The following is a 13,896-nucleotide window of genomic DNA, read 5'->3' on the forward strand; positions in this document are numbered from 1 at the left end:
AAAATAAATCGACGATTCATGCATCTTCCACACATTTTCTTCTACTATTTACATACAACCATTTATACAAAGAAGTCAACATACAATGCCTCCGTAACATACAATAAGGCCTCTCTTCACAGTCTCCTGATGAGGAGCTGATATCACTGAATGAGTGAGAAGGTAGATAGAAGTCCCTACACAAATAGATTTTCCAGTTTGTCTGTAGAGGCTCTTCACAGCGGACGTCCATCAGGGGATTTGAAACCTATGTTGTGTTTTTGTTCAGATAGGATAATAACTAACATTTAAAAATTAAATAAATTGGAATTCACCAGTTACAGGGTTTTTTTAACTGTATTACATCACTCATGACAGGTTAAATGAAATAATTGCTAACATCATTAATGACATCACTCATGACATTACTAATAGCACCATAGTCATATACAGTAGAGAGTTACTGAGGGGTAGATTCACAAACGTGCTGCGTTGCACTGCATGACAGGGAAAAGGCAGGAATGTGCAGTATTGAACAAGTTACTTACCTTCGGTAACGCTTTTTCTGGTGGATACAGTATCTGCCTGTGGATTCCTCACCTTGTGAATATCCCCTGCGCCAGCAACGATCGGAAACATTTGTAGCAGTCCATGTCGATGGGGTCGAAGACGACGTCACAGAGACACGGCTCTGCTCGCGACTCCGCTGACGTCACCGGCTCCATAAGAAGACCTCGTCGGCGTGATGACGTCAGTTCCGCACCTTTTTTCCGTGCCTTCGAGGCACACAGACGGACTGACAGCAATATATACACAGTACATAATATGCAAAGCAGCACACACAGTGTGGAGAATAAGTAGAAAGGCAAAAGAAATAACACAATGCCTTTGACAGTAACAAATACATTTTGAAAAATCAATAACAGAATCGTAGGTATAGAAGGATGGACAACGGGGAGGCGGGTGGGTCAGTGAGGAATCCACAGGCAGATACTGTATCCACCAGAAAAAGTGTTACCGAAGGTAAGTAACTGGTTCTTCTGATGGATACATCTGCCAGTGGATTCCTCACCTTATGAAAAGATTCCCACAGCAGTCCCACTCCCGGAGGAGGGTGTCCACCCTTCTATACCAGAAAGTCCTGAAGGACGGAACGAGCAAAGTGTCCGTCCCTCCTCACCTCGGTGTCCAAGCAATAATGTTTTGCGAAGGTGTGAAGGGAGGCCCAAGTTGCCGCCCTACAAATGTCCTCCACAGGAACGCCCCTAGACAAAGCAGAAGTGGAAGACTTTGCTCTAGTGGAATGAGCCCTTAAACCCTCTGGAGGTTCCTTACCAGCCAGGAAGTAGCATATCTTGATGCACAAGACAATCCATCTGGAAAGGGTGCGCTTGTGCACCGCTCGACCTTTCCTGCAGCCAACAAAGCCCACGAAGAGCTGGTCATCAACTCTTAAGTCTTTAGTCCTGTCCAGATAGAAGCTCACCGCCCTCTTAGGGTCCAAGCGGTGAAGTCTCTCCTCCTCCTTGGAAGGGTCAGGGGGAAGATAGAAGGAAGGAAGGGTAATGGACTGCCCCAGATGGAAGGGAGTTACCACCTTAGGCAGAAATGCAGCCCTGGTCCTGAGTACCATTCTTTCAGCATGAATGGTCAAGAACGGGGGTTTTGAACTTAGAGCTTGAAGCTCACTTACCCTCCTTGCCGAGGTGATTGCAATGAGAAAAACTGTCTTAAAAGACAACAATCTCAAGGGACACTTGTGTAAGGGCTCGAAGAGAGAACCCTTAAGATAAGTCAAGACAAGGTTTAAGTCCCATTGAGGCACAATAAAGGGAGTAGGAGGAAACCTGTTTGTGAGGCCCTTAAGAAAACGAAGAACAATAGGTGATTTGAACAATGATGGCTGATCCGGCAAGCAAAGGAAAGCCGACAAAGCCGATAAGAATCCTTTTACAGTAGCCACAGCAAAGCCTTGCTGAGCAAGAGAAAGGGCAAACTGTAGAATGTTGGCTAGACGAGCCTTCAAAGGATCAATTGACTTCTCTCCACACCAAAGTACAAATTTAGACCACCTATAGGAATATATAGATTTGGTGGAATGACGTCTGGCAGACAAAATTACATCTACCACATCAGGTGGGAGAGAAAAAGAATTCAGGTTGCCCCGTTCAATCTCCAGGCATGAAGGTGTAAGCTCTGGAGGTGGGGTTGTAGAACCTGCCCCTCCGACTGCAAGAGGAGGTCTGCCCTCAGAGGGAGACGGAGCGGAGGGCACGAGGAAAGGTGGTGAAGATCTGTGTACCACACCCTTCTTGGCCAATCCGGGGCGATCAATATGACTTGGGCCCGGTCTTGGCGAATCTTCCTCAGAACCCGAGGAATCAAGGGTATGGGAGGAAACTAATAAAGGAGTCGAGAGCTCCAACTCAACTGAAACGCGTCCCCCAACGCTCCCTGCATCGGATACTGGAGACTGCAGAATGACGGGCAGTGAGCATTCTCGTGAGTGGCGAACAGGTCCACCCGAGGAGTTCCCCACATTCGAAAGACGTGACGAACCACCTCCGGATGGAGCCTCCACTCGTGGTCGGCGGAGAACTGCCGACTGAGACTGTCCGCACGTACGTTTAGAACCCCGGCCAGATGATTTGCCATCAGACAAATCTGATGGTCCTGAGCCCAGGACCATAGACGCAGAGCCTCTCTGCAGAGACAAAGAGACCCCACTCCTCCCTGTTTGATGATATACCACATCGCAGTAGTGTTGTCCGTCAGGACTTGAACAGACTGACCGCGAAGGGAAGGGAGGAAGCCCTTGAGTGCCAAACGAATCGCCCGCAATTCCAGAAGGTTGATGTGCAGCAACCTTTCCTCTGGAGACCAAAGACCCTTGATCTCCAGATCCCCCAGATGAGCACCCCACCCTAAAGTGGATGCATCTGTAATCACTGTGGCCACCGATGGAGGTAGATGAAAGGGCTTTCCTTGAGACAGATTGCCCTCCATGCTCCACCAAGACAGATCCTCCGCAGCTTCTCTGGAGATCCTCACAGACTCCCTGAGATCTCCCTTGTGCTGATACCACTGCCTGCGGAGGCACCACTGGAGCGCCCTCATGTGCCAGCGTGCATGGTTGACCAACAGAATGCAGGAAGCAAACAGACCGAGCAGGCGAAGGACTTTCAGAATTGGAACGACCGCTCCATTGTAAAACAAAGGAATCATTTCCTTTATGTCGAGAATCCTTTGAGGAGGAGGGAATGCTCGACACACAGTAGTGTCCAGTACCGTACCTATGAACAGGTTGCGCTGAGAGGGCACCAGGTGAGATTTGGGCACGTTTATCGAGAAACCCAATTTGTACAACAGCTGAGTTGTATCCTGCAGATGATGTAGCACCTTCTCTGGGACTCCGCTTTTATCAGCCAGTCGTCCAGATAGGGGAAAACCGAGATCCCCGACCTTCTGAGATGGGCTATTACCACTGCCATCACCTTCGTGAAGACTCGGGGTGCAGTAGCAAGACCAAACGGAAGGACCGCAAACTGATAATGTTGCGATCCTACCGTAAACCGGAGATACTTCCTGTGCGACTTCAGGATGGGGATGTGGAAACACGCATCCTGCAAGTCGATCGACACCATCCAGTCCTCCTGATTCAGCGCTTGAAGAACTTGAGCAAGGGTGAGCATCTTGAACTTCTCTTGCTTTAGAAAAAGATTCAAGATTCTGAGGTCCAATATCGGACGCAATCTGCCGTCCTTTTTCGGAATCAGGAAATACCGGGAGTAGCATCCCTGACCCCTCTCCTGCTCTGGAACCACCTCTATCACACCTTTTTGAAACAACTTCAGGACTTCCTCCTGCAGGAGAAGACGGTGGTCCTCCGAGCAAGCCCCTTGACAAGGAGGGTAATTTGGGGGAATTTCCGAAAGGGAAGGGCGTACCCATTTTCTACAAGATCCAGAACCCAGAGATCTGTAGTTACAGATTCCCAATCTTGTAGAAAATGGGTAAGCCGGCCCCCCCACAGGACCAGTATGATCCAGAATGGCAGATCTAGGGCTGCTTTGCGGTGGTGGGAGGGGCTGAGGAGGAGGAAGAGGAGGAGGAGAGTTGACGGCCACGTGAGCGACCCCTGATTCTACCTCTGTAACCTTTGGACAAAGAGCTTTGCTGCTGTTGCTGCTGCTGCTGCTGGGTCTGTCTGTAGGAACGAAAGGCTCTGTATCTTTTAAAATACCCCCTTGACTGGGACTGAAGGCCCAAAGACCTAGCCGTAGCCTTGCTCTCCTTAAAGCGTTCAAGAGCAGCATCTGCCTTCTTACCAAACAAACCAGATCCATCAAATGGCAGGTCCAACAAAGTCGACTGTACATCCGGGGAGAACTCAGAAGACTTCAGCCACGCACCTCTGCTGGTGGCAACAGAAGACCCCATGACTCTCGCTACTGAGTCTGCCGTGTCCACCCCACTTTGTATCACTTGGCGTGCTGCCGCCTGGGCATCAGTCAAAACTTCATTGAAGCCGACTCTATCCTCCTCAGAAAGCTTTGGTGCCAATTTCTTCACCGAGTCCATGAGCGCATGGATATAGTGTCCCAACAGGCAAGTTGCATTCGTCGACTTAAGGGCCATGCTGGCCGATGAAAAGACCTTCTTGGCCAACTGGTCTATCCTTTTAGCTTCTCTGTCCCCTGGTACCTGAGGGAAAGCACCCTTGGATTTACCCGAGCAAGCCACCTGAACCACCAGGCTCTCAGGCGATGGGTGCGACGTTAAAAACTCAGGATCCCCTGGAGCCGCCCTATACCTTCTTGCGACCGTCTTAGAGACTGCAGAAGCAGAAAAAGGCTTATGCCATACCTCCAATACAGGGTCAATAATGGCCTCATTAAAGGGCAACAAAGGCTCCGAAACTGTAGTGGGCGAATGCAGCACCTCAGTCAGAATATTTGATCTGAACTCTGTAGGTGGCAACTGAAGATCTAGCAGCTCCGCAGCCTTCCTGATGACCGCATGATACGGAGCCACATCTTTTGTGGGTTCATCTGAAAGTGGAGTGATTTCCCACTCAGGAGACAAATCCAGTCCACTAGCCTCCTTAAGCTCCTCAAACACCTCATCAGACTCAACCAACTCTCCCTCTTCAGCTTCTTCCAAAAGGTACCTCCTTTCATCCACCACTCTCTGTGCTTCCCTTCTGGATCGAATCCGCACAAGGGGCGTCGGCGATGCCGTGTTCGAATCCGACGGCGCCGGCACCGGCGTCGAACGTGGATCCGCAGGAGCAGCCGGCGTCGAACGAGGTCGAGCCGGCGCCGGTGAAGATGGAAGCGGCGTCGACATCTTCTGCACCGGTAGATGCCAAGACGGCGTCGCTGGAAAAAATGGCATGAAAGGGGCCTGCGGATAGACTTGCGGCACCCCCAAATTAAACGCCATTGGACCCATCGGACCTGCAGGTGCACCAGTGGTGTACATGGCTCTAGCGAATACCCCGTACATAGCATTTAAATAATGCGAGGGGTCCTGACCTGGTCCTGGGAACGCAGGGTACTGGTCAGGCATCACCGGACTCGGGCCAACCGGCGCCGACAGTGGAATAAGTGGCTTCGCAGGCTCACCCGGGACTTGAAGATCCTCAACCAGGGCCAGAGACGGAGCCGGAGAGGAAACCGGAGCCGGAGATGGAACCGGCGTCGGGGATGGCATCGGAACCGGAGATGTAGCCGGAGCCGGTGAAGTCACTGGAGAAGAATGACCAGGAGAATCCGGGACTGGTGAAGGAGACACAGATTCCTTTCGGCGTCGAGCCGGCGACTTCGACTTCGGAGCCGAACTCTTATCAGAGTGATGATAAGAAGAATGCCTCCTCTTCTTCTTATGCTTCTTGGTTCGCGAAGCATGCCCCGAAGTCGACTTCGACGCCGACCTCGACCTCGATCGTGACCTCGATCTCGACTTCCTTCTTCCTCTCTTTTCCTTTTTCATCTTAGCGATGAAGAGCTTCTCCTCCCTTTCTTTTAGAGCTTTGGAGCTCATCTTGCAACAGCAAGAGCAACCATCCACATCGTGGTCGGATGAGAGACACCAAACACATTCGTCATGTGGACCTGTGATCGACATGTGTTTGCCACATTCCCGACAGGGCTTGAAGCCCGACTTCTTCGTCCACATCTTCTTCGAAGAGAAACAGGGTAACCCAGAAGAAAAACAAAGTAACAGTAACGCTACCAACAGTAATTCCCGAAATACGTTGGCGTCGACGGCGCGGAAAAAAGGGAACTGACGTCATCACGCCGACGAGATCTTCTTATGGAGCCGGTGACGTCAGCGGAGTCGCGAGCAGAGCCGTGTCTCTCTGACGTCGTCTTCGACCCCAACGGCGTGGACTGCTACAAAAGTTTCCGAACGTTGCTGGCGCCGGGGATATTCACAAGGTGAGTGATCCACTGGCAGATGTATCCATCAGAATAAGTCAATCTGGTTCCCTTTTGGCAGCCTAAGCGCCAATGCTGGCATCCTTGCACCATGGTGCAAGGGTGCCTCTGTTGCATGCAGGATTGTTTTTGTGCAGGAAGGGGCACCTTCCTGTACAAAGAAAGGAGCACCTTCCTGCACGCGTGGCTTCATAATCTCACTAGATTTGCGTTTCGCATGTGCCACATTACGTGATGCAAACGCAACGCAAACTGGGTCATTAATATGGCCCTGAGTGTACAAGTGCAGGTCCATAGAATGTCACAATGATTGTGTGAAGTCATGAGTGATGTCAATAATGATGTCATTTGAGATGTCATCAGAGATATCATCAATGATGTTATATAACTAGTGAATTTATATGGTGTTTTGTTCTTTACACATTATCTTATTTCAACATCTAACTATAACATCACTTTAAAATTTAGATTTTCAGTTAATTTCTAGAGATTTTTTTTAATGTAAGCTAAAATCTTATTACCACACCTCACTATAATGTACATTTAACTTCTGATGGTTTCAGTGAATTTCTGCGTTTTTTGTAACGTGAGGTAAGATCGTAGTACCATACCTCACTATAGCGCCTTTGGTTTTTTTCAGTAAATTTCTAGGGATTTTTGATTATATTAAGCCATCTCCCCTGCTGCGCAAGGCCTCGAGTTGTGCATGGTGATGGATTGGCTGACGGTCCTGTTCAGAGCAGCGAGTGTCCAACTCTCTGCTGTGCTTTGTGTGGTGTTGGTTGCAAGGCTAGGCCTCCGGCCATCTCCCTTACACGCACCCAACCTACATTTTGTTTTATTATTATTTTTTCTTTTTTGAGGGTTCAGCTGTTCTCCTGTGGTACTGGCATTCAAGCTTCAGCCCCTGCCCCAACGGAATTTCAATACCATGCAAGCTTCACCAAGGAAGCTTGCATGGTGTAGGAAAGTGGGTTTCTGTTGCAGTAACCCCCCCACTTTTTGCCAGACTACTTTTTCTTGGTGTGCCCTGGGTCCCTGCCAATCAGGTTCCCAGGGCCTGTGTTCTTTCCCTAAAACTAACCCAATTGGCATCTCTGGCCACAGGTCAGCCCCTGGTAAATGGTACCACAAGTAGCCAGGGCACTGTGACCAGGAAAGACCTCTAAGGGCTGCAGCACTTACTGTGCCACCCTTAGAGGCCCTGTACCTTTACACCCACACACTGCTTTTGTAGACTGCATGTCTTGGTGCAGAACAAAGTGAAATGTCGACATGGCACATATCCCTGTGTGCCATGCCTACACAGCACTGCCCTGGCCTAGGTCAGCCACCCCTCCAGCTGGGTGCACTATGCCAGTGGTGAGGGCACAAGGGCATGAGCCCTGTGCCCCTACAGGGCCCAAGTCCATTCTTGGGCATTGTAAGTGCAGTGTTGCGATGAAGAGTATATGGTGCTGGGAGTTTGTCATTACGAACTCCACAGCACCATAATGGCTACACTAAAAACTGGGAAGTCTGGTATCAAACTTCTCAGCACATTAAACCCACACTGATGCCAGTGTGGGACTTAATGTAAAATGACCACAGAGGGCATCTCAGAGATGCCCCCTGAAAACTAACCGACCTCTAGTGCCCCAACTGAGTGGCTGCTTAGGCTGCCATCAAACACATGTTTCAGGACCCCTGGGTCAAGAGCCTGCTGCTCTCGGGGGCCTGAAACAATTCACATCCTGGGACGAGGTGCCTAGTCTCCTCCCCAAGGATGGGCATGGTTCATGAAGGAGAAGCTTCAAAGGCATGCCGCCTTTGTGAGCTTCCACAGACCACTTGCTGCTTTCAGCAACTGGTCCCCATTGGTTCTAACCCCCACTTTGGGCGGGAGAACCGGTGGGAGAAACAAGTGAGGGAAAGAGGTGTGCCCACCTCTGCCAACTCCATCCCTCAGGTGGGGGAGGCGAGGTGAAGCATAACCTCGAGTCCCCGCCATCTTGAGTATGGGGGGACCCAGCAAACCAGGGACAGGCTCCTGCCCCCCTCCCACTGGAGAGTGGCAGAATAGGGGGTGTACCCACCCCAGGGAAGGGACCCATTGGTCCCTGCCCTTTACCTACCTCTAACGCCCCTAAATGTAGTATTTAGGGGGCACCCTGAACCTTGATTCCTCAGATCCAGCCTGATAACAAGAAGAAAAGAAGAAGAAGGACCGAACAGCCGTGCAGCCAGCTAACAAACGGACGACGCCCACTGACTTGGCCCCAGCCCTCCCGGCATGTCTCCCCTCAAACCTGCTCCTGCGAAATCTCAGTGATTCCTGCAGCCAGCAACCTCGAAAACCCCGGAGGACCTGCCTGCCTTCACTTACAAGACTGTTTCTCACGTGAACACCGGATTTGTTCAAACTGCAGCTTCTGGCTCCGGCCGGATACCGCGAATCCAGCCCACTCTACACCTGCCGAACCCGGCCCGGGCTCGAGTGGACAAACACAACAAGGAGGTCCCCTGGCGATCCTGACCTGAGATCCGGCAACCCCTGACCTGCCTCAAGCCTCCAGCCGACGTCTGCAGCCTAAATCCAGAAGTTTCCCTTGACCGCGACCCGGAGCTGCTAAAAGATCCGACCCCAAAAGGCACCACTGCACCCGACGCCCCACGGCCGGTGTGCCCAAACCAATGGTGCCTAACCAACCCTTAACTTCCCAACTTACCTCTCGCAGTGTTGCACACACCCAGAAGTCCTTCGTCTCTCAGCCTGCAGCGCTTTTGCAAACCGGAGGTTCTCCATTGAAAACAACAGGGCACCCGACCTCAAAACAGCACCCTGCACTCGGATGCCCTAGTGCCGCTGAGGGTGCATCTTTGGTGCTAATTTGGTTCCCTATTTGCCCTGACCTAAACCCTAGGAGCTTTGCTCCCACAGCCCCATGGCCTGCTTTCCAGCAGCCACCAACCAGAGACCCCCTATCCTCCATAGGATAACATTGGGCCTCAACACTCTGCACCCGGCCGCCCTAGTGCCGCTGAGGGTGTAACAACAGTGCATCACTGACCCTGGGGAACCCCTGAGTCTAACCCCAGAACCTTAACTCCCACAGTCGATTACTTACCTGTGAACCGATAACCTGTTTTTCCTCCATAGGATAACATGGACAATTTTCTTCCAAAAGGTTTTTAAGTGTGGAGTTTTGAAATCTAAAAATATTCTTTAAAAATCGCACAAATAGCCAACGTAATTACTTACTTGTTTACAGGAAATGTCCCAGTGCTGAATCTAGGTATCCAGCACTGAGTTAGCAAAGTAATGTAAAAAGTAACTTACCTGTAATTTACTGACAAAGTCTACTCATTTAAATGCACTGTTTTTCTTCCAAAAAGCGACTGTGGAGTTTTGAAATCTAAAGATATTCTTTAAAAATCATGCGAATAACCAAAACGTAATTACTTACCTGTTTACAGGAAATGTCCCAGTGCTGAATCTAGGTATACTGCACTGAGTTAGAAAAGTAACTTAAAAAGTAACTTACCTGTAATTTACTGAAAAAGCCTATTCATTCCAACGTACTGTTTTTGCTAATTGTTGCAACCTACTGCATCCCCTGTAAATCAAAACAAGTACAATTTCTATTGCATTTTGAAACTGTTCTACAATCAGCAACTTATTGCTACAAAGTATTTATGCTTACCTGTGCCAGGCTTGGTTGGTTCTAAAATAAAACAACAGTATATTTTTTATACAAAAACAATTGGCCTAGAGTTCAGTTCTTGAGTGTGTGAATTCATTTTCTGACTGAGTGTGTACATCACATGCTTAACACTGTCCTCTGATACTGCCTTACTGCTCAACCACTCTACCACAAACAGAGAGTAAGGTTCTATCTAACTTTAACCTCTGCCTACCTCTGGGGACACTTGGACTATATACACACTATACCTCATTTTGGTGTAGTATATATAGAGCCACTTTCCCACACATGGCACTGCAGTACAATGGGGGTAGAGCTTGAATGGTGGCTCCCGCTTGAGTACACTGGTACACGCAGCACAAAACCTTTTTATTTTTTTACATTTTGGTCTCTGGGACGGCCCCTCAGTCTCCCTCCTAGAATCAACAGGGGGCTGTTTTTCTGCCCATTATACATTATTTTTAAACATTTTCAGGATATGGGGACCAAGCCCGAGTCTTCTACGGGCAGCCGCAACATTTTTGTCCAAATTTTGTTCAGCCGATCAGATAACATGGGACCGATACCTTATATCTAATCAGCCATTTTGCTGGATCATTTTTTGAGAAATCCATATGGACAAGTACATAACTATTCATATACTAATAAAGGTGACTCCACAACCAACCTTGATGCACTCAACATCCACACAACTGCCCATGCAATTGTCTAGGCAACCAATCCAACTTCGCTTATCATAACACCCCAACACCTAATATATACTACTAAATCACAAAACTATGTGTATGAGCCGAATGGATACAACTAACCCTGGATGCTCTGAACCTCTTGTGCATGCTGCTAAGCATGCATACATCAAAGCTGCAATACACTTCAAATTATGTATGTACTAAGCCAACCATATATGTAAATAATTATTTATAAACCCACCCACCTATCCAGTCATGCATGCTTTCAACTACTCATATACGTATGTTTGCAGGAGACGACCCAAAAATTTGAAAATCTATAAACTTTCCTTCCCACTGATCCAACTAATGATGCATGTATCTAATCACCAAACACAGCTTATCACTCAGACATGCAAGTGTCCCATTCCCCTCCCACAGAATAAAAAAGAACAATAGTTACTTACCTGTAATCTGTGGTTCTCCAGTATTGGTGTCTTTCATAGATTCACATGCCTGAATCATTCCCCGTCGTCGGAGTGGGAGTCCCACGGTACATAAAAAAGCAATAATTATGCATATAACAACCAAAAAACCCTGGTAACCTGAACCAGGAAGTAAAGTAGCCTAAGCTACAAGGGAAACAACTTCCACAGCTATGACTATCACTGTCATTATATCCAGTCCAAACTGCAGCCAATCAGGCGACAGCACCCACCAGAATGTTCTCCTCAGAGGCTCAGGCTGTCAGATTTTCTCGCACAGGAGTGAAGCAATACATAATAGCCTAAAAAGCCTCTGAGGGGAGGTGAGCGGGTTGCATGTGAATCTATGAAAGACACCAATACTGGAGAACCACAGATTACAGGTAAGTAACTATTGTTCTTCTCCAGTATTTGGGGTGTCTTTCATAGATTCACATGCCTGAATCAGAGTAGATAGCAGTACATAACCTTATGCTCATAAGACGCTACTTTGTATCATAGACCATATACATTATGAAACCGTATAACCATAGAGAAATACATGTGTGCTTCAACATATGTAAAACAATTTCAAGCCACAAATAGTATGGAAAAAAGCGTCTTATAAAAGCATAGCGGAGGAGGGAGAACAGAGGCTCACCTTATTTGAAAAGATTACGTAGAACAGCTTGTCCCACTGATCCATCCGCATCACTTGCAGCTTCCAAACAGTAGTGTCTGGTAAATGTATGGCAGCTGGACCATGTTGCCGCTTTACAGATCTGGGGAAGAGGCACACCGGCAAAAAGAGCTGTAGATGAAGAGATTGCTCTCGTAGAGTGTGCTCTTGGGGTCGCTTGCAATGGTCTTCCAGCTTGATCATGGCATAAACAAATTGCAGCCGAGATCCAGCGAGCTATGGTTGGCTTTGATACTGAATGGCCTTGACGTGGTTTGCCATATGCTACCAGGAGCTGGTCCGATTTGCGCAGTGGTGCTGTCCGCTGTAAGTAAAACTTCAGACATCTTTTGATGTCTAGGGAATGCAAGGCCCTTTCTGCAGCTGTTTGCGGATTTGGGAAGAAAGTTTTCAAAACTATGGGTTCATTAAGATGGAAATCCGTCGGGACCTTTGGCATAAATCTTGGATTAGTGCGCAGCACCACAGAATCAGATGTGAATTGCAGACAGGGCCGATGAACAGTGAACGCTTGGAGATCACTAACCCTTCTTGTAGAAGTTAGAGTCAATAATAAAGAAACCTTCCAAGAAAGGAACTTTAGATCCGCCTAATGGATGGGCTCGAAAGGATGCCGCATTAGTTGTGAAAGCACTATATTAAGGTGCCAAGAAGGAGGTGGACGCCAAATAGGCGGGAACATCCTAAATAACCCCTTAAAAAATTGTTGGATGACTCTATTGGAATAGAGAGAGGTAATACCATCCTGCCGAAACCTTGAAATTGCAGCTAAGAACACCTTCAAAGTAGAGTGGGAAAGACCAGACCTCGCCAACTGTAGAAAGAAAGGCAGAATTTGTTCCGGTTTTGCGTGAATCGGATGGAGAATAACGGATTGACACCACATGCAAAACCTCTTCCACTTTAGTTTGTAGGTTTTAACAGTTGCTGGTGCTCGAGCATTGGCCAAAACCTCTTGGCAGTCTAGAGGGCTATCTAGGTGTGCAAATTCAAGCTGTTGAGGAGCCATGCCGCTAATCTCAGCGATGCTGGGTCCGGATGACAAATTTGACCGTTCTGAAGGGTCACAAGATGTGGAATTGGTCGAAACTGTATGGGTTCGGCCTCCGAGAGGAGGAGAAGTTCTGTGAACCAGTACTGGCGGGGCCACCTGGGAGCAATTGAAATCATGCGGCAAGGCTGTTGTTCGATCTTGCGCAGAACTCGTGGAACCAACGGGATCGGTGGAAAGGCGTAAGCATATATTTGCGACCAATTCATCGAAAAGGCATTTCCCAGCGAGTCCTTGTGGGGAGCCCAACTTGCGAAGAATGGGCATTTGCGGTTCTGGCTGGTTGCAAAGAGGTCTAGATCGGGATGACCCCATTCGTGAAATACTCCGTCTAGGAATGGTTGGTGTAACTCCCATTCGTGATTCGACGTTGTGGTTCTGCTGAGGGAATCCGCCAGAACATTCGTGATTCCTGGGACGTGAATGGCTTTGAGGTTGATCTTGTGGCGAATCGCCCAATCCCAAATCTCTTGCGCTTGCTGAGATAGGAGGGCTGACCTCGTCCCGCCTCGTTTGTTCAAGTAATGCATACTTGTTGTATTGTCTGTTCTTACAAGTATGCATGCTCCTCGGATGATGGCCTGGAAGGATTTTAGAGCCAAGAATATGGCTCGCAATTCTAGCAGGTTGATATGCCACTTTCGCTGTTCTAGAGTCCACCTGCCCTTGACTGTCATTCCTTGAAGGTGCGCTCCCCAACCCTCGAGGGATGCATCTGTGGTGACTGTGAAATCCGGCATTTCGACCAGAAATGGACAACCCTCTTTCAAGTGTTTCATCTGACCCCACCATTGAAAGGCGTCCCGCATTCGCGAGGTGATGTGAATGATATCCTCGAATGATCCTGTGGTCTGAAGCCATTGCAGATTGAGCTCCTCCTGCAACGGTCTCATTCTGTACCGACAGTT

At 48.6% G+C, this 13,896-nt stretch overlaps 1 protein-coding gene across 2 annotated transcripts in view; it reads right to left on the minus strand.

Annotated features, from left to right (window-relative positions):
• Positions 1 to 13,896, minus strand: part of LOC146866908 (uncharacterized) — a 783,565-nt gene that overhangs the window by 72,955 nt on the left and 696,714 nt on the right. The window lies entirely within an intron of this gene.

The sequence above is a fragment of the Triturus cristatus genome, chromosome 1_2 (genome assembly GCF_964204655.1).
Source record: "Triturus cristatus chromosome 1_2, aTriCri1.1, whole genome shotgun sequence".
NCBI lineage: Eukaryota > Metazoa > Chordata > Amphibia > Caudata > Salamandridae > Triturus > Triturus cristatus.